At 38.0% G+C, this 20,447-nt stretch overlaps 1 protein-coding gene across 8 annotated transcripts in view; it reads right to left on the reverse strand.

The window, feature by feature from the left end:
- Positions 1 to 20,447, reverse strand: part of thrb (thyroid hormone receptor, beta) — a 245,918-nt gene that overhangs the window by 143,180 nt on the left and 82,291 nt on the right. For all 8 annotated transcript variants that reach the window (XM_031903431.1, XM_018094691.2, XM_031903426.1 and 5 more), the window contains 1 exon segment: positions 11,719 to 11,762. The gene's annotated coding sequence lies outside the window, so the exon portion shown is untranslated.

The raw sequence follows: 20,447 nt of genomic DNA on the forward strand, positions 1-20,447 counted from the left end.
AAAACGATATGATTTTTGAACATACCGCTATACCGGTATGCGCCCTTCCTGCAGTTTTTATCCAGTTACATCCGGGTTGCGCCCGTGCGCACGTGACGTCGGCGCGCACGTGACGTCGGCGCGCACGTGACGTCGGCGCGCACGTGACGTCGGCGCGCACGCGACGTCGGCGCGCACGCGACGTCGCTAGGACGCATCGCTGGAGCTGGAGGAACCACAAGTTGGGTAAGTTGGGCTGGGGCTGGTGCTGGGGTTGGGGGGGTTGTGGCTGGTGCTGGGGTTGTGGCTGGTGCTGGGGTTGTGGCTGGTGCTGGGGTTGTGGCTGGTGCTGGGGTTGGGGGGGTTGTGGCTGGTGCTGGGGTTGGGGGGGTTGTGGCTGGTGCTGGGGTTGGGGGGGTTGTGGCTGGTGCTGGGGTTGGGGGGGTTGTGGCTGGTGCTGGGGGGTTGTGGGGGTTGTGGCTGGTGCTGGGGTTGTGGCTGGGGCTGGGGGGGTTGTGGCTGGTGCTGGGGCTGGGGGGGTTGTGGCTGGGGTTGGGGGGGCTGTGGGGGTTGTGGCTGGGGGGGTTGGGGGGGGTTGTGGCTGGGGGGGTTGGGGGGGTGGGGGGGGCCACCAATATTTATTATTTATTTTTTATTTATATACCGTCAAATACCGTGATACCGATATAATTTTGAAAAATACCGTGATATAAATTTTTGGTCATACCGCCCAGCTCTAACTGTAGATATTACAGTTAGATATTAGTATCACTAAGTATCAATAGCTTTGGATACTATGTTTGTTCAAGAACTCATCCAAGCCCCTCTTAAAGGCATTAACAGAATCTGCCAAAAATGGCATAGAATGACCAACAAAACACCTTCCCAAGGACAATGATTATCTCTAAGATTTAAAATATATCTGAAAACTGCTCCCCTGCTGTGAAAAGTCTGAGAATTTTCTCGCTGAGAAAGAGTTTTGCTTGGGAAAAGTCTGTGAATTGTGTCACTGCATTTGCCTCAAATTCTTCTGGGAAATAATTCCTGATGTTTTGTTGAGATTACTATAAGGGTAATGGTGCACTGAGCTATTTCTAACATTTTGTTCACATATTGAGTCACAGTAATGCGCCAGGTCCTGTCTAGTGTCAGGTGCGTATTGCTCAAAAATGCATGGTTCTAAATTTGCAGCTGTTAGTTGAAATGACTCAGTGCACAGAGGTGAGTCGAAAAGGCTTTAGTTCTCATAAAAAAAACAAAAAAAAAACTCTTTAAAAATAAATAAATAAATGATGCCTTCATTTGCTGGAGCTAAATAAATAAGCTATAATAATAATAGTGATTCTTATTTTAAATTATTGGATCATAACTACTAAAAGAGAAATATCTTTGTTCTAAATTGTTCTGCACTCCTGACATTTAACTGGCACAATGTGTATCTGTTTTGTTTACTTTGCATCCTAGCAGTGTAATGAAGCAATATCTGTGCAACAGAGAGAGATATGCCAACTCAGAAAAACATGGATTAATCAGGGCACAGTAACCGTTATAATGCAGATATTTGTATTAACTAAAGATTCATTACAAGCCCTGATTTTTATTACATACTGTATTTACATATTTATAAACAAAATAAAGACCAAGAGTTTATTTGGGGGGGTGCAAATATGGGTGGGTGCCCTTCCCTGCATCACATGAATAGATGAGAGCACAAGGAAGCAGTTTAAATAAAGAAGCTTGAGGAACACAAGGTATATCATGAAAGCTTGGTAACAAGACAGTATTAGTGTGCCAGGAACGCTCTGCTTTATGATAAAGTTAAAGATTGAGGCGCCATGGCAGCAAGTGGTCACGTCATACATGCCAGAGACCTGGGTTTAATGGCTGAGTATAGGACTTTCTTAGTAAGCTCCTGGGACTATCCTGTTTGCTGCCTGAACTGACCTGTGCCTAGAATACATTTTTGAGACTGATTACCCTAATGGTACTGCATTTCTGGACGCATCTGAAAGTGCCAAGGTGGGGTATGTTATTCCCATGATGGAGGGCAAAGGTTTGAAATGGGCAAATCCTCTTTGGGAGAAAAAGTCACCTCTAATCAATGACGCTAATGCTTTCTTTAAAGCAGGGAAATGCCAATGCCTAGGTAAGATTGGGGTGTCTTATCCAGGCGGTATTGAACCTTCTCCCCAAAAGAATTTTCATCAGTTCTTACTCCCTGTGCAGTTTCAGCTGGCATCCGGACCAGTTAATACTCAAGCCTTTCTCAATTCCGGGGCTGCAGGAAACTTCATGGACTCAGTCTTTGTCAAGCATCTTGGTATTCCCCTTATCCCTGTGGCTAACCCCTTGCAGGTGTTCACAATTAATGATAGACCTCTGACGTCTGAAATCATCTCCAAAACTATCTCTGCTTGTGGGGGCTCTAAATAAGGAGAAAGTATCCTTTTGTTATAATCAGTTGCCCTTCTGTGCCTGTGGTGTTGGGGTTACCTTGGCTCCAGTTACATAATCCCCTTATCGGTTGGTCTACTAGTCAAATCTCCAGCTGGAGTGCATATTGCCACAAGAATTGTTTGCCTTCCACCTGCATTCATCAGTTGTCTGCCACCTCTGTCAGACTTCATGGCCTACCCACTGCATATAGGGACTTTTCTGATGTCATCTGTAAGAAATCCGCTGAAATTCTTCCTCCTTATCGTCCCTATGAATGCCCAATAGATCTTCTCCCTGGAACCATGACCCCTAGAGGCCATAACTACCATCTGTCTGTAGCTGAGACCCAGCCATGAAGGAGTACATACAAGACAACCTTGAATGTGGGTTCATATGGCCTTCAACCTCTCCCTGAGTCAGCTGGGGTTGGATTCTTCTTTGTAGAAAAGAAAGATGGTGGTCATCTCTGAACTGTTCGATCAATTGAAAGGGGCTAAGGTCTTCTCTAAATTAGATCTTCGTGGGGCTTACAACTTGATCTGGAAACGTGAGTGTGACGAGTGAAAGACAGCTTTAAACACCAAGGATTGTCATTATAAATATCTGGTAATTTCCTTCGGGCTCTGCCACACCCCTGCTGTCTTTCAAAAATTGGTTAATGACATCTTCTGGGACAGTCTGTGGTTGTCTATCTCGACAATATTCTTGCTTTTTTCAAGGACTTGATCAGCCACAGAGCCTAGGTGAGAGAAGTACTCTCTCGACTGAGAGACTCTCTTGATTGGTTTTGCCAGTTATTATAGGCAATTCATCAAAGAGGTTCTCTTTTCGCATTGCACCTATCCTGGCTCTAATCCGTGAGGGCGGAAAGCCTAATATCTAGTCCCTGCAAGCTCTGGAAGCCTTTAAATCATTGAAAGACTCTTTTGCTTCCACTCCGGTCCTCAGACATCCTGACACTCAGTCATTCGATATTAAATTTGATGCATCCAACATTAGAGTGGGAGCCATTTTGTCACAAATACATGTGTCCAATAGAAAGCTACATCCATGTGCTTATTTCTCCAAGAAACTTTCCCCTGCAAAACAGAACTATGACATTGGGAACTGTGAGCTGTTCACTGTCAAGTTAGCTTTAGAGGAGTCTTCTTGATGGCGCACTGCATCCCATTACTATCCTTATGAAGTTTATCCAGGCTTTCAAAAGACTGAATCCTTGTCATTACCTATTGTCCGGGCACCAGAAAAAAAAGGCAGATGCCCTCTCTAATAGCTTCATCCCTGAGGATCTCCAGTGTGAAGATAATGACCCTATTATTCCCCCTGGCAGAATTATCGCTTCTCTGCCTCCACAATTTGCTTCTCAAATTCAATCAGCTCAGTCCTCTGCACCTCTCTTAATACTCCTATCTGTGCTTCGTCCAAACCTAGTCATTCTCCTCCTTGTGGTCTGCTGCAACCTCTACCTATTCCCTTTCATCCTTGGACCCACTTAGCCATGGACTTCATAGTTGAATTACCTTCCTCTAAAGGAAATACAGTGATCTGGTTGGTGATTGACCGATTCAGAAAGATGCCACAATTTATTTCTCTATGTAGCTGTCCCAACTTTTTGTTCATCACATTTTTTTGCCTCCATGGACTTCCTACAGAGATTGTGTCGGACAGAGGTTCTCAATTCATCTCCAAATTCTGGCGTTCCTTGTGCAAATCCCTCAGAATAGACACAAAAAGAAAAACAGCTTTGTCTGCACACCTGGACCATCCACGGAAGTCAATTAAAATCCAAGTTTATTCATTCATTTGGTGTCATTTGTCTCTCTGCCAGGAAGACTGGTCTGACCTTCTCCCATGGGCAGAATTTGTGCATTACAATGCCTCTCATGTCTCTACTGGTAGATTACCTTTCCTGTGTGTCTATGGCAGCTACAGATTATGTGGCCTATATGTCTGCCATCTGGAGTTCCTCTAAATCAAGTTTGGAGAAAAGCTATTTGGCTAAAAAGAACTATGCTGATAGGAAGCGTAAATCTTCTCCTGAGTACTCTATCGGAGACAAAGTTTGGTTATCCACCAGGAACATCCGTCTTAAAATTCCCTCTCCTAAATTGGGTCCTAAATTTGTTGGTCCCTTTCTAATAATCCTGGAGATTATAATCCTAGTGGTTGCCGACTCTAACTTCATCCAGCGATGCAAATTACTAATGTGCTCCATGTATCCCTTATCAAATCTGTAATTTTTAACTGATTCTCCTCTGAGCATTCCTCTCCTACTCCTGTCATTGTCGATGGCCAGCAAGAATATGAAATTGTAAAAAAAAATTCTTGAGGTTCTCCAGGGGCTTGTTGCAGTACCTCATCCGATGGAAAGGCTTGGGCCCTGAAGAATGTTCCTTGGTGAAACATTCTGATGTTGCCCCACAACTGATACAGGAGTTTTATAGACAGTTCCCACAGAAACCTAATCTTGGTGGTCCAGTGGACCCCACTGGAGGAGGGGGTAATGAAAGGAGCACTCCAGTTAGGATCGCTCCACTTCATGATAAAGTTAAAGATGGCAGTGTCCATGGGCGCAATGTCATCACACCAGCATTGGCACGTGCTGTCATCGCACTTGGCACGAAAATTTAAAATACACGTCAGTTCAATGCCGGAGTATTGGACTTTCTTAGTAAGCTCCTGGGTGCGCTGTTATTTTAACTTCCTGTCTGTTTCTGACCATCCTGTTTGTTGCCTGAACCTGTGCCTGGAACATATTTTTGAGACTGATTAACACTTTGTTGTGCTGTCTATATTCTAACTTTCTCCTTTGTCCCGACTCCAAACCAATTAAGAGCTCAGCAGGCCCTTACATAGTGTTGGCCAACATTTAGTTCTTTACCATTCCTTGTACCCACCGACAGATGAAGCATATTTGAAAGTGCTCTGAGTTGTAGTTCGGCAACAATAGATCAATGTTTTTAGGGATATTTTGTTACCAAGTTATGTTTTGTACCTACTGTAGGTTTGTCAGCTTTTTTTGGAAAAATACACTTACTATATTTTTATGTACTTTTTCCTATTAATAACATTGGCATCAAGCAACATTTTTACCAGACAGGTGGCAACCCTATTTGTACCTGGTTGCCCAAGAACAGATGCTTGGTGCTGCTTTTTAAACAAGAGCACAGTCTAAGTTCTAATTATTTCAGTAAGCATATTTCCTGTTTTTACTTACCTGTTCCCTACCAGAGGTGCTGGCACAACAGTGTGTGGAAATAAAGCTGATGCCATTCATTTAACTGAAGGGTGTTGCTGGGCTGGCTGTGCCCATGCTTCACTTAAAGCCCTTCATCTATAATTCTGTAAATCTCTTCCCCACATATGGGGGCCTTAGGGTCAGGTATTAAATGTTTAGTTTTACATAGTAAAATGAAAATACTGTACAATAATATCAACCATAGCTCTACTAAAAGAAAAAGTAGTTTTATAAAAATGAGTATTATACAAATACATCTGGCTTGGCAGAGAATGCTGGAACCAAATTGCACAAAAATACTGGCATAACAGGATTTATTTAAGAGGGATAAACCCTGCTGATTTTTAATAGTAGCAAATCATATAACGTTTGCAGGACACGCCCCTTCCTCAGCAGGGGGGAGAAGAGGCGTGTCCCCGAAATACTGTGCACCAGGCAAAAAAGAGTGGAAAGGCCAGGGTGTGCTGGTGAGTGTGGATTGGCAGAGAACGCTGGAAATCAGGCTCAAATATTCCAAGCCAAAGAACCAGGATATGATCAATAGTGCTTGCCATTTTATAATGGAAGTAACCAGAGCTCCAGATGACTCTTGAAATTAAGAGGAAAAAGTCCCCAAATCACAATGGGTATAAAGCTCTCCTTTACCTGTTTGAGTGGCTCATGTCTATGGAAATCAGTAAATACAGAAGAGTGCATTTCCAGCTCTGTTAAAAAGGTTCTTTGGGAATATATGCAGTAGTGTAGTGAGAGGACTAACTCCAATAAAGCAACAGGCAAATGCAATAACTATAGAAATATTTATAAAAAAGCACAAACAGGAGTTATCACACACCGCCTAAGGCTGCCAAATACTGCAGTAAAAATCATAAAGTATACAGCCCCAGATGTATAAAGAGCTGAGCCCCCCCAAGTCTGCCAACCCTGATATCGTCGTAGTCTAGCAGCCACTACCCACCCAACACAATGCAAGTATGAAGGTTACATAATATCCCTTGCATGTTACCTTAGTGCAAAAAATTAAGAGATTTATCTAGCAGAGGTAATGTCACACAATATCTAAATTTCATAGTAACCCAGAATCTTTAACAATGACTTAGACTTGGCTTAAATATAGGCTAATACATTTCACTAAACTGGAATCAATATCAGCTATAATACAGGTAGTATTCTCAAAAAGCATAAAATTATTGCAATTTACACTGTGCAATAAAGAAAAATATTATATAATACAGTACAGTTATGGGACCTGTAATCCAGAATGGTCGGGACCTGAGGTTTTCCAGATAAGGGATCTTTCCATAATATGGATCTCCATACCTTAAGTCTGCTAAAAATCATTTAAATATTAAATAAACCCAATAGGATTGTTTTACCTCCAATAAGGGTTGATTATATCTTAGTTGAGATGTACAAGGTACTGTTTTATAATTACAGAGCAAAAGGAAATCATTTTCAAAAATTAGAATTATTTGCTTATAATGGAGTCTATGGGAGATGGGCTTTACGTAATTCGGAACTTTCTGGATAATGAGTTTCCAAATAACGGATCCCATATCTGTACTTAAACTGCCATTTCTCCATTACACATTGCTCACTAAACCTTTAGGATACCAGCAGCAACACTTTCCAGAACCCTCCTCTTCTCAGAAACCTTTTGTAGCATACTTGGCACAAACTTAATCTGAAGTTCCTCAGAATATGACATTAGTCTGCTTATCACCAGGCCAGCACCACTGTTTAACTGGCCACAATCAAATCTCTGTAATTTCTGCTCATTCTCACTAAAATGCAGGACATTACATTGATAGTTTGGAACAGAAAGCATTTCCCACACCAGCATCAGTCACTGCCTTTTGGGCTGTTTATATAAAAATGCTGTTAGGATAAAATCCTTCTCAATTACTGATCCGTGCTTGCTAGAAAAAAAATCAGTAAAAATGGCACTGAAGCAGCAACAAATTCAACTATTATATTCTTTCCTGCCAGACAGGAAAAAGCAGAAAAAAAACTAGCAAAACTTGAACTGGATCATTATTTCATATATTTCTCTTTAAAGATTTGATCAGTTAGTAATGATAAATACAATCCGTTTTTTTTTTTTAGACCCACGTTTGGGTCAATAATATTTCTTCTTAGTTCCAAAGACTGGATACCACTACTATGTGAAGCTACTGTTTTTCTAGTCTTCCTACAACATAATTGTCCGAGGTGGCAAAATTACAGTCAATCCATTGCCATATAACATATTTTAAGTTCTAGTTACACCTTCTTCAAGCTCTCTTGTGTTTCTACAGTGTGTCTGGGCAATACATGTAGTTATCTAAGCACTGTTAGCTCATGCCAGGTGTGCATACACACTTATTAAAATAATATATAACACCTTTGTTTTTTATGAAGGTATTTTGGCAAGCAACCCTGTTGCACTAAACACCAGGCAATCTTTGCCTAAATTCTAATGTGCTGTGCATGTGCTACAGTGAGGTCCCAGAAGTTAAAGGAACAGTAACACTAAAAAATAAAAATGTTTTAAAATAATTAAAATATATTGTACTGCTGCCCTGCACTGGTAAAAGTTGTGTGTTTGCTTCACAAAGACTACTGTAGTTAATAGAAATAGCGGTTGTGTATCCATGGGGGCAGCCATTTAAATTGAAAAAAGGAGAAAAGGCACAGGTTACATAAGAAGATAACAGATAACTGTGTAGAATACAATGGGAATCTATGCTTCTTATCTGTTATCTGCTTAGTAACCTGTGCCTTTTCTCCTTTTTTCAATTTAAATGGCTGCCCCCATGGCTACACAGCCAGGGTATTTATATAAACTGTAGTAGTGTTTATGAAGCAAACACACAACTTTTACCAATGCAGGGCAATAGTACATAATAAATTAATTATTTTTATACACTTTCATTTTTTGGTGTTACTGTTCCTTTAAGAGATGCTGCTAGTCTCGAAGCACAGCGTTGAAGTGCATGAATCAGATAAAGAAGCAAGAATTGTATGATTAGTACTTCAGGTATTAACTGTGCAAGTGAGGTATAACTATGCCACCTCTTGCCTCTGTGAGATGTAAAACTTTGAACAAACAAATGGAATAATAACTTTAAGACCCAGTTTCCTTTTTGTACTAGATTACAATTCCACTGTCAGATAGAAATTCCTTCTTATGTACAGATGTTTTATTTCTTGTCCTTTTCTGCAGTTCTGCACTGGCTCACTGCTTCTGTCTAGGCTTTAGCGCACACAGGAAGAGACCAGCAAGACTGATCATCAACAGTCTGTTGTTTTATGTTGTCTTTGCCAGTCATTAACTACTAAAGCGGCCTTTTATCCATAATCCTGCACATTAACAGAGGCAGTTTTCTTTACCAGAGAAGGCCCAGGAATACTAGCATTAAAGTGTCGCCTAACAGAATAATAAGTGTCTTTTCTTTAATTAGAGAATGATTTATATTGGATCATGCCCAGCACAAAGAAATAAAACTCCGTTCATCAACATAGCCCTAAATCGTGCTCAGTCAGTTTACAGTTAAAAACATGTTTAGGGATCCTGTCATTTTCCAGAAGCTGAGAAAGTGTCATTATGTGGGACCCTTACCTGGCTTGCTCTAACCAATAGTGATAGATTTTAGCCTCATTTCTTAACCATCATTTTTAGCTTGTAAATTGTGCCTTAGAATAGAATGGCACAAACAGGAAACAGGACATACTAAGCACATATAACTACTAGTTTCTAAATTCTAAATATATCTCCGTAATCTGCAATGTTAACAGAAATGTTAAGTAAATATTTTACCATTTTGCCTAGGTCAATTTAAGGAATTGTCAAAATGCTTTTTCTAGCAGGGGCTCTAAAATTGTGAATCACTTTTCCCTCATAGTCGTCAGCATATGTGCCTGACAAATGTTCACATTTCTAATTTGTGCTAAAGGTTTTTCACACCGTTCAATTAACTTTTAGTATTATGTAGACATTAATATTCTAATATTAATTTGCAATCTGTCTTTATTTTTTATTTTGTATGTTTTTTCAGTTATTTAGCTTTTAGTTCACCAGCTATCCATTTTGGTATTTCAGTAGCTGCTTGGTTGCTAGAGTCTTAGTTACCCTAGCCAGACAGTGGTTTAAATGAGAGAAGGAAATATAAATAGGAGAGGACCTAAATAGAAAGATACGTAATACAAAGTAACAATAAAATTGTAGTCTTATAGAGCAATTGTTTTTGGCTGCCGGATCCCCATTTGAAAGCTAAAAAGAGAGTCAGAAGACAAGGGCAGATAATTCAAAAGCTAGAACCAATAATGAAAAGCAATTGCAAAGTTGGAAAAGGTCCTATTTTAGCATACTAAAAGGTAACAGTAAAACCATCCTTTTAGTTTTTCTGATACCTGTATAGATACTTATTTATGATGTATGTATAGATAGATACCTAACCACAATAAAGGCATCAACAAAAGCTTAAGGAACAAAAGATTTATAAATTAACAGATTTGCTAGAGTATATTGAATCCCATTAGACTCCACAGGAAAGCATGAACTGCCACTGTTTCCTGATAATTCTATCCTTAGAAAGGTTTGTACAAAGTTTTATACAAAGTTTTGTACATAGAAAGAGTGCATGTATGATAATTAGGTCTATTTTCTGTTCCTTAATAAAGACTTGTTAAAAAAAAGTACATATAGGAGCACTCCTGGTGCAATTTTCACCTGTGATGTAAACTCTCTGACCCTCGCCCAATCCATCAAATAGATGCAATTACAAAAAAGATGCCTTAGAACTGAGTTATTGCAATGATGTTCATCATTTGTTGTCACTAAGAACTGTGGTTTCTGGCAAAGTATAAATAACATATATTATTGCAGTGACTGTGAGAACTCTTCTTTTTCTCACGCATAGCCATTTTCTATTGTATTGTGTGAATAGACAGGCTTTTGTAATTTGGGATTAGTACATTTATTTTTTAAGCTTCAATAATTAAGATGCAACGTGGAGCTAGTTCATAACAAGATGACTATGATACAGAAGGGTGTAACCAGGGATCCACAGAACTGCATACGATTTTCCAGCTGATAGACAAGTTGAACGTCTGGCGCATAGGTAGACAATCCTGCTAAATAAAATAGTGTCTGTGTGAGACTCTTCCATTTGTATTCCTTTTTTCTTATATCTTTGAGAAATTGATGGTTAAACTACAGGACTATGTCCTTGTGTGTATCCGGTTTTAATTGTGAAATACAGATGGACTTTATATTATAATGGAAGAGTTTCGCACAGGCGTTGTTTTCTTTGGCAGAAAAGTTTAAAAGAAGAAAAAGAGAGCCCAAAACTGCAAAAACAAAAACAACTGCAACACTAATTCCAAGTCCAATGATATTATACATTATGCTATTTACCAAATTCATCTCTGTTTAAGAAGTAGAAAGGAAATCAACAACATTAACTTTTTCCACAAATAATTTTTGCTCCTTATACTGTATATTGTTCCCTGAAACCTCAGTAAAATTCACTGTACAAACTGTTTTTGTACCCACATGAGATCAGTAAGCCAAACTACAGGATAAACAAGCACAAGGATTTTTTTCCAGTTATTCTTTACTGTTTTCCTACATGACTAGACTTCAGTTTTTCATCATCAGTTTAAGAGGTTGTTCAGCTTTGAATAGTTGTTTAGAATTGTCCTTCTATTACATACTAAACGGTAACTTAAAAGTGAACCACCCCTTTACTATCCATGCCACTTTTCAACCAAGGTGACTACACACAGCTACTATAATCCCAATATTAATATATCTCATTTTCTGGTAAGTTCTCTTATGTGCTCCTGTACACCCCACACTCTTTCCTTTAGTCTTTCCCAAGTAACCCCAACATTAAAACTATTTACATCAACTTACACGTCAATTTACATGTCTTGGTACAGCCTTCAACATAACACTGAACTAAATAAGTAAAATTTTTTAAAGTACATTAACAATATATTATGTCATGCAATGCAATATATGATGTCAAGCAATGCAAAACACAAGACTACAGTATTTTATGGCATGCTATATAGGTATTTACCTTTTCTTGTATCTGCCTTGTTAACCCAAATCAGTCTTCAGCATCTGTAAAGAAAAAGAAAGAATAATCTTATATAACATGTTAGAGTTCCTTTGGAGCCTCAAAGAATATGACACAGAGAAGCACGTCTCATCATTTCATGTCTTTATAACTTATTTATGTTGATTGCTAATGATATTAGTTTATTCAGAACCCAAAGAAAATGTTGGAGTTTTGTCTACTTAAAATCTTTCCATCACTGATGGCCATATTCATTTTCCCCCTAGAGTCCCCTCAAACAGTTAACATACCAGTATGTAGGCCACTCATGGAAAGTAGTTCTGCCAAGGGCTGTATTTATTTGATCTGGCGACAACTAGGGAGGCTTTTTTTTTCTTATTTTAATTTTACTGAATATATAGGTACTCAAGGCACAGGCCCACAGGTGCCCATATATAAATATGTTAAATATAGGTGTATGCATATGCAAACTGTAGAGTTTTTTCACACTATCATTTGTCTTTAGAACCCCTTTGGCACAGTACCCCTATGTTTATGTCTACAGAAATGTATATTGAGCCCTATCAGCTGTACAGGGATTTTAACATGTTACACTCACATATGGGAATCTTTATCAGCTTAAAAGCAGGAAAAGAGTCCAAAACACAAGATACTTTAAAAAGAAAAAATGCCCAGCAATTGCGCTGCAACAATTATGAATAATAAATGTTTTCTGTGAAAGGTAACTAAATCCAGCCATATCATATCACAGTCATTAGAAATCTCATTCCAATCAAAGGAAATTTTTGATGCCACTAAAGTGCTTCTATGAATAGTGTGGTGTAACTGCAATGCGAATCCCAGCCAAGGCATTACACAAAGGAAATTATGCACATTCAGTTAGATAGGAGTAAAGTTGGGATAGTTTATGTGTTTGTAGAAAAGGTGAAAATACTGATAGAACTCCAACAAAAATGTATTAAACAAGGGGCTTATTTTTTAAACTGTGAGATCATTACAATTTGTGGGAGAAACAGTTGTTTTGCATGAAATTGTTTTCATGCAAAACAACCGTTTCTCCCACAAATTGTAATCTTCAAATATTTATCCATTTTATCATGTTTATTCACTGGTGTTTTCCGACCTAAAATAATTGGGAGTTGAGAGGTACCAAGATCAATTCCATATATGAGGATGATTACAGTCACTGAGCTTAGCTGAGAATTTTCTGGGTTAGTCAATCCATTCAGTAAAAGCCTATAGAAATATAATGCAACTCAGGAAACATTTTATCAGAAGTTTTCACACATCAGAAAACTGATGTGTGAAACTGTGCAAGAAATCATTCTTTAGGGCTCTTACTCTCTGCAGGTTTGTGCATCAGCTAATGGATTCCATTATATTCTGCCAGTTTGTACTCATGAGTGTCCAGACTTGCATTTTATTGCACTCATATTGCGTTTTTTCAAATGCTACATGCTGCATTTTTTCTGTGCTTGACACTTGTTCAAAAAAAAAAAAATAGAAATACAGCATATGAATGCAATATATGTATTTTTATATGCTTAGCATGCATTTTAAATACATAAAAAAAACCCATATATAAGATCCACAAGTTTTGGGAATATATTCTAAATATATGATAGCTGAAATTGGAGTCCTGCAGCGAGCAAAAAAGCGTGTAACCTGCAGTTTTACTACTTTGTTTTTTATATTTTCCACTTTTAATGACATCACTTATAGTTTGCAGCAACAGTTGTGGGTAAAAGGCTGGGTTGTGGATAAAGGCAGTTGTGGGTTCAGTAGCTGGGCCAAGCAGGCAAAAAATATGGGTTGGGGTATGGGTCGTGGGTCTCGGTTTAAAAAATTAGACCTGCGCAGGACTTTATCTAAAATGATGGTTTGTTTCCTGCCATTAGGGTTTAGCCCTACCTCTTTTCCGACATTCATTTATGTATGTATGTCTGTATTTATGTGTCATTTATGTATGTTATATATTTATTTACAAAGTGTTACTGTCTATGCAGCAGTTTTCTACAATACAGTAATAGTACAAACATTACAATAAATGAAAACAGCAAACTTACAAATATATAAAGTAACAAAGCTTAAGTGACTCATGTTAAGTGACACAAGAAGTTAGGCAGGCTAAAAGTTATCTGAGTTATTTTTCATCTATACTTAATCCGTTGGTAGTTCAGCTTTGCAACATAAATATTACAATTACATATAAGTGTAAAACTATGTAGAGCTGGTTCATTAAGTACACACAAAAAATATGAACACAACAGGAACTTCTTGGCAAACCATATATAAAAACATACAGACGCCTACAGTATACATAAGCAAAGGGTAAGTTGCGCAATGAAGTGAGTCAGATAAATGTGCAATACAGAACTGGACAGGTGCTAGGTGTGGATAGGGTGATGATCTGTAAAGGACCAAACAGTGGTTACATGAGCTTGAGAGGTTGCTGAAAATAACCTTTCTTCACCGGGCATGAATTGACGTCTGGGCCTCGACTCATCAGACTCTCCCCTTCCTTCCAAAACTTTTAAACGCTCCCTACAGACCCATCTGTTTAGGGAAGCATATTCAATGTATCTAAACTGATCAGACATTTATATATGTATCATAAATCATCAATCAGGATCTACATTCTTTTAGTTTCAATGTACCTTTAACCCCTGTAGACTGTAAGATCTTGCAAGCAGGGCCCTCTGATCCTATTGTTACTCTGAATATCTTAGTTTGTTACACCACTAAAGATCCTTGTTTGTTTAAACAAGCTGCATAGTTTGCTGGCGCCCTATAAATAAATGATGATAGTGAGGATGATGATAATGATGAAGGGCGAAAAAAATGTATGTGTATCTGTATATATCAAGTTATAACTATATTTTATACCATTACTAAAACAAATATTATAACTGTCCTTGCAATTAACGTCCTGAATTTTATCAATCTTGCTTTTGCTGAAAAGAATAAGAATTATAGGGACATGTAATACAAAACCTTTCTATGAAAGTTATCTTCATAGATTCTAAAAAAAATCATATTTTATTTGATAGACTCTGTACTGTTGAAGCTCAGTTGGGAATACAGACACAGCTGGTTTGCTTTATGCAAATCCATGTCATAGCGGCTATGCGTACACACAGGAGTTTAACCCGTGGCATGTCTGAGCTCTCTAGCTCACTACACTGCCAACCTTTTTGCCGCCCATTCATTCCCCTGCTTCTATCTAGTTGTCACAGCTTTGGTTAAGGTTCCCATAATGATAGGATTTCCTGAAGCTGGGCTGAAGAAAACAGCAGTGTATTTTGTTAAACACATGCAGATTTGACCAACTATTTAATTTGGCATTCGTGTTTTCTGTGTGCATAGGTTATTGGTATGGCAGTCTTGATGTGTTGATTTTGTGGCATTAAGCTTGGTTAGTCATCTTTTTGATTTCTGTGATACTCTATCTATTTATAAAAGTAGTGTGTTTGAGTTTCCACAAAGCGAAAGGCAACACCACCACCACAAAGTACTGAATGAATATACAGGAGTCCTCCAGTATTGTGGTCAGTTTGAGGTTTGCTGTCAAAGCAGCAGCCCTGCATGTTTAAGGACCGAATGGTAAAAGATGAATATGGAGAATTCTGCCTTTGAACACAAAATATGCACTGTACTCAGATTTATGCATATACCATACCACATGGAAATCTGTTCCTTTACCATCTGCAGAAAAACATATATTTTTTAGTAACACTGGAGCATATGAGGCATATTCCGAGTATAGGTATAACTCTGTCTTTTTACTAAAGGGTAAATACTTGGTAGAAATTTGTTTGGAATCAATCACATATCTAGTTTTGCCTAACCACTTTATACACATATATAGAAGGCTAAGTAGGCAAATGTGCTAGTTGCAAAGGTTTCGTACAAAAAAATGCTGATTTTGTTAAAATTCCAGTGCCGTTATATGAGCTGCAAAACTTTGCACTACACTTCTAGGTGCAAGCAATGTCCCAACAAAGTATTATTACAGGTATAGGACCCGTTATCCAGAATGCTTGGGACCAAGGGTATTCCGGATAAGGGGTCTTTCCATAATTTGGATCTTCATACCTTAAGTCTACTAAAAAATCAATAAAACATTAATTAAACCCAATAGGATTATTTTGCATCCAATAAGGATTAATTATATCTTAGTTGGCATCAAATACAAAGCTGTGTTTTATTTTTACAGAGAAAAAGGAAATCAATTTCAAAAAATCTGAATTATTTGATTAAAATGGAGTTTATGGGAGGCAGGCTTTCCGTATTTCGGAGCTTTCTGGATATTGGGTTTCCGGATAAGGGGTCCCATACCTGTATTATTATTACTATTATTAACCTCTAAAGAGTGCTGGCATATTCAAAGGAACTTTACAGAGAGAATACATTATTCACATCAATCCATGTTCCAGTGAATCTTACAATCCAAAATTCCTATATTATTGACACACACACAAAATGGTTTTTTTTTTTTTTTAACAGGAGCCATTTACCCTGCCATATGTTTTCTGGAGCATGGGTGAAAAGCAGAGTATCTGGGATAGGTAAATACTGCATTTAACTGTACACTGACAAGATGTGTTTCTGGGCTGCTAAACCAGTTAAGGGGGCTTAATGTAATATGCAGGTCATCTCCAATGAGACGCTGTGCTTCATATTGCTCACTCCCTGGGGAATTTACAGCTGTCAAATCAAATGCTAGTTAAGATAGAAAAATACAGCAAAAAGGGGGGACATCTGTAGCACTGCTAATATGAAAAAAAATTCAGGACAAGATACACATTCCAATAACAAAGAAAATAGCATTTAAGCCTAATCATTAATAAAATCATGGGGATAAAATATTGAAAAGTCTACACCAACAATATAAGAATTCATACTGGTGTATATATATGGGCAAGAATAAGATCAGTATCATTGCAAAGGAGGGCTGGGAGAAAACTGCATTACCTAAATCTTGGAAGGCATCAGCCAGAAACCAGCTATCAGGACCCATTAGGATAATTCCATAATTTGTGTCAATAGTGTATTTTAGACACTAGATGTGAGGGGGGGGGGGTCAATTTACAGCTTTATTGAAAGTTGCTTTCCCCTTTAAGCCTCCATCTTACTTGCAATTAGGTTCTCTCAACAATCTTAAATAGCTCTGACACTCTTGCAGTAAGTAAAGGCCACCATTGGACCATGTAAGATTACTTAAGTCCAGACTGATTTGAATTGTCCTTGGCTGAAGTCAACTAGGGTCTGGGTCCACTGTGAGATCCTCTAGCACTCTAACAATGTATTCAAAAACAAGTAGGTACCCCTTGTATACTGGCTACTGTAACATTTGGGTATCATGTTGATGGTCTAACATAAAAAAATGAAAGGCTGCACTGATCCATAATTTATTTGTTTTTACATTATTTTAGCTCATCAGTATCAACGTGTATCATGTCCATAACAAGTTATTTGAAAACTGCAGTTCAAGTCATATAGCACTTCTTTATTTAAAAAATGAAGAATTCTGTGTGGGAAGACTGGAAATTTACACCCAACACCTCACTGAAGAAACCACAGTAGCAGAGTTTCCAGATTTTATATTACATGTTGCTTTTATAACAGCTTAGAGAAAATGGCAAAATAATCACAGGAAAATGTTAAGTTCTGGTAGTCAGGGTGATGTTGATGGCTAGTTTAGTGCAGTGGTTACTGACTTTTTTTAAACGGGTGGTCCCCCTTTGAGCCTCCAAACATTTAATGCAATTAGATGTGGCTTTTACTCATGCAGAGTGTGCCACTATCCTAACCTATATGAAGCACCCCATAATGTTATAGAGCAAACTCGGAGAGGGTTTTTAACTTAAACTCGCTTAATAAATTTCCTACCAGGAGGACATCACAAGGCATTTTCTCTTCCAGCAGAGAGAATATGCCTTGGTCAGGGCAGATTGGCATTTTCTCCAGTGGCAGAGATCAGAGCAGATTGGATAAAAATGATCTAAAACTGTTAATGACATATATTCTTTAAAACTGAAACTCAGGCTTAGAGCCCAATGGATATATGATGATGGAGCCAGAGAACTAGAAGACTTACAGTCCCAGACCAATAATATTTCAGCATTCCATAGCACTGGAGATCTTCTCAGTAAATCATTTGCAAGAAACAGTGGTTGTTAAAAAAATATTCTATCAATTGAAATATGCAGTATGAACTTTTCCAGGCAACATTAGGTATATTAGCTAGCTGTTATTATTTATAAGTTGTATTTATTCTATCATATTTGGTCTCTGTTACTAGGCACTGCAAATACATAGGGGAAGCAAATATATATTTATTGCCCTTTATTTATGTAGCGCCAGCATGTTTATGCAGCACTTTACAGTGAAAGCAGGAACTATGGATTTAGTTTTATTCTTAATGTTAATAAGCAATTATTAAGTAGGTCCGAATACCCAGAAAAATTGGACCCAGAATATCCCCCGTCCCTTCTCACTGGATCTTAAAGTACTTATTTAAAAAGAAATTCATATAAATACAAAATCCACTAAGTCCCACTAAATGCTTCAAATGAACATATATATGTTTTTATAGCATTTGCTATTTGGGATTCGTATTTACATGCAGACAAGCTGTTGGTTGCTATGGGACTGAACCTTCATGTTATACAGGTATGGAATCCTTTATTTGGAAACGTGTTATCCAGAAAACTCTGAATTACAGGAAGGCCATCTCACATAGACTCAATTTTAATCAAATAATTCACATATTTTAAAAATGATTCCCCTTTTCTCTGTAATAATAAAACAGTTAATTATACTTGATCCCAACTAATATACAATTAATTGTTATAGGAGGCAAAACAATCCTATTGGGTTTATTTAATGTTTAAGTGATTTTTTTAGTTGAATTAGGTTATGGTCATCAATGTTATAGAAAGACTTAAATGGAAAACCTGTGCATTCACAGGTCCTAGATCTGTATATCTTTCTCTAAGGAGGAGCTAAATGTGATACAGGTATGGGACCCATTATCCAGAATGCTCGGGACCTGGGGTTTTCCGTATAAGGGGTCTTTCCGTAATTCAGATCTCCTACCTAAAGTCTGCTAAAAACATTATTTAAACAGTAATTAAACCCAAACAGGATTGTTTTGACCCCAATAAGGATTAATTATATCTTAGTTTGGACCAAATACAAGGTATTGTTTTATTATTACAGAGAAAAAGGAAATCATTTTTAAAAATTTGAATTATTTGATTAAAATTGAGTCTATGGGAGATGGCCTTTCCTTAATTCTGAACTTTCTGGATATAGGGTCCAATACCTGGACTGTTAAACAGGGTGAGATACAAGTGGTTAGACCACATCTTGTGAACTGTTAATTGTTACAGCTATGGGCAGCCATCTACAAAAAGGCAGAAGGTGCACAGGCTACAGGAGAGGGAGGAACTGCACTAGGGACTGCATTTACCTAATAAGGCAAAAATAAAAGTGTCTTGTATCCCCGTGGTGGTGAAAGCCGAAAATAAGTTACATCTTTAATGTGACCACCTACGTGGCAGCTTCTCTCTGTTTTTTTAAGACAGTCTGAAAAGCCTTTTGCTTCAAAAATATATTTTCCCATACCCTGTCTAATGGGTGGCATGCCTGATGATGCCATAAAGTGATTGACTTTAGTGCCTGGTTTTCTCGGAACCAATGTGCCAGTTAGCTTGAAACCCTAAGAAACATGAGCCAGACTATTTGCAGAAGTGTCACAACAGGAATACCGACAGAACTGTGAATGCAGTGAGGCTGATTAGTTAATCCCCGCAGCCTTGCTGCATGTGAACAAAATCCAGGACAGGCAAATCTCACCAGTGCAGCTGTTCAGTTCCTTGATGTGCCACTAGACTTGGAGTCTGCCACATCTCTGGGAATATTAAGATGTTAGTCTTAACAGATGAATGGTCATTCATTTAATTAAATGCCTACTATTTTCTTTTCTCCTAACAGAGACTTATACTTAACAATGTATTCTATGCCTGATACCAAGCTCTAGTCATATCTATGCCAAACCATATTATTTGTTGAGCTGTGGGTGGATTTAGCTTATAAGGTGTGTGATAAAACATTGCAGTTCATCACACCATCAAGTGCTGAGTCTGACACATCACCATAGGGTTAACAAGCAACCATATTACTCCATGTATAAAAGGACCAGTAACCTCTTGTGAAAAAACCCTAAATTACCAATTATTGTCTAGCATACAATATGTATCAATTACTTGGAGAATGCTCATCAAAATAAATCCTATGATTGATAGGCTACTGTGTTTAATAAAATAAAAATACTTTTAAAGTGATAGTGTCCCACCTTTTTTTGCGATAACATCTTTGATAGCAATAATAACTATTAATCACAATATCACTAACATAAACCTACCAGATTAGTCAAATATATAGCTGTTAAAAACACTCTACCTCCTCATAGGGAGAACAATACTACTTCCTCCTTATACTTCAGCCTCTTATATCTGACACCCACACCTTATTTTTGGTGCTTTGGTGCTTTTAACTCAGCACCCTTATTTGACAAATTATTCATATCCCTTGTCTGCTTACCCATCCTGCACAAACAATCTAGTTTAGCACTGGGATTTTAAAAAGATTAATCTTGCAAGCAGTCGGAGCACACATTGTTAGGCTAGTGCAGTAAAGGCAAATAGGTAGGGAACAAGGGC

This window comes from Xenopus tropicalis, chromosome 6, assembly GCF_000004195.4.
Source record: "Xenopus tropicalis strain Nigerian chromosome 6, UCB_Xtro_10.0, whole genome shotgun sequence".
Taxonomy (NCBI): domain Eukaryota; kingdom Metazoa; phylum Chordata; class Amphibia; order Anura; family Pipidae; genus Xenopus; species Xenopus tropicalis.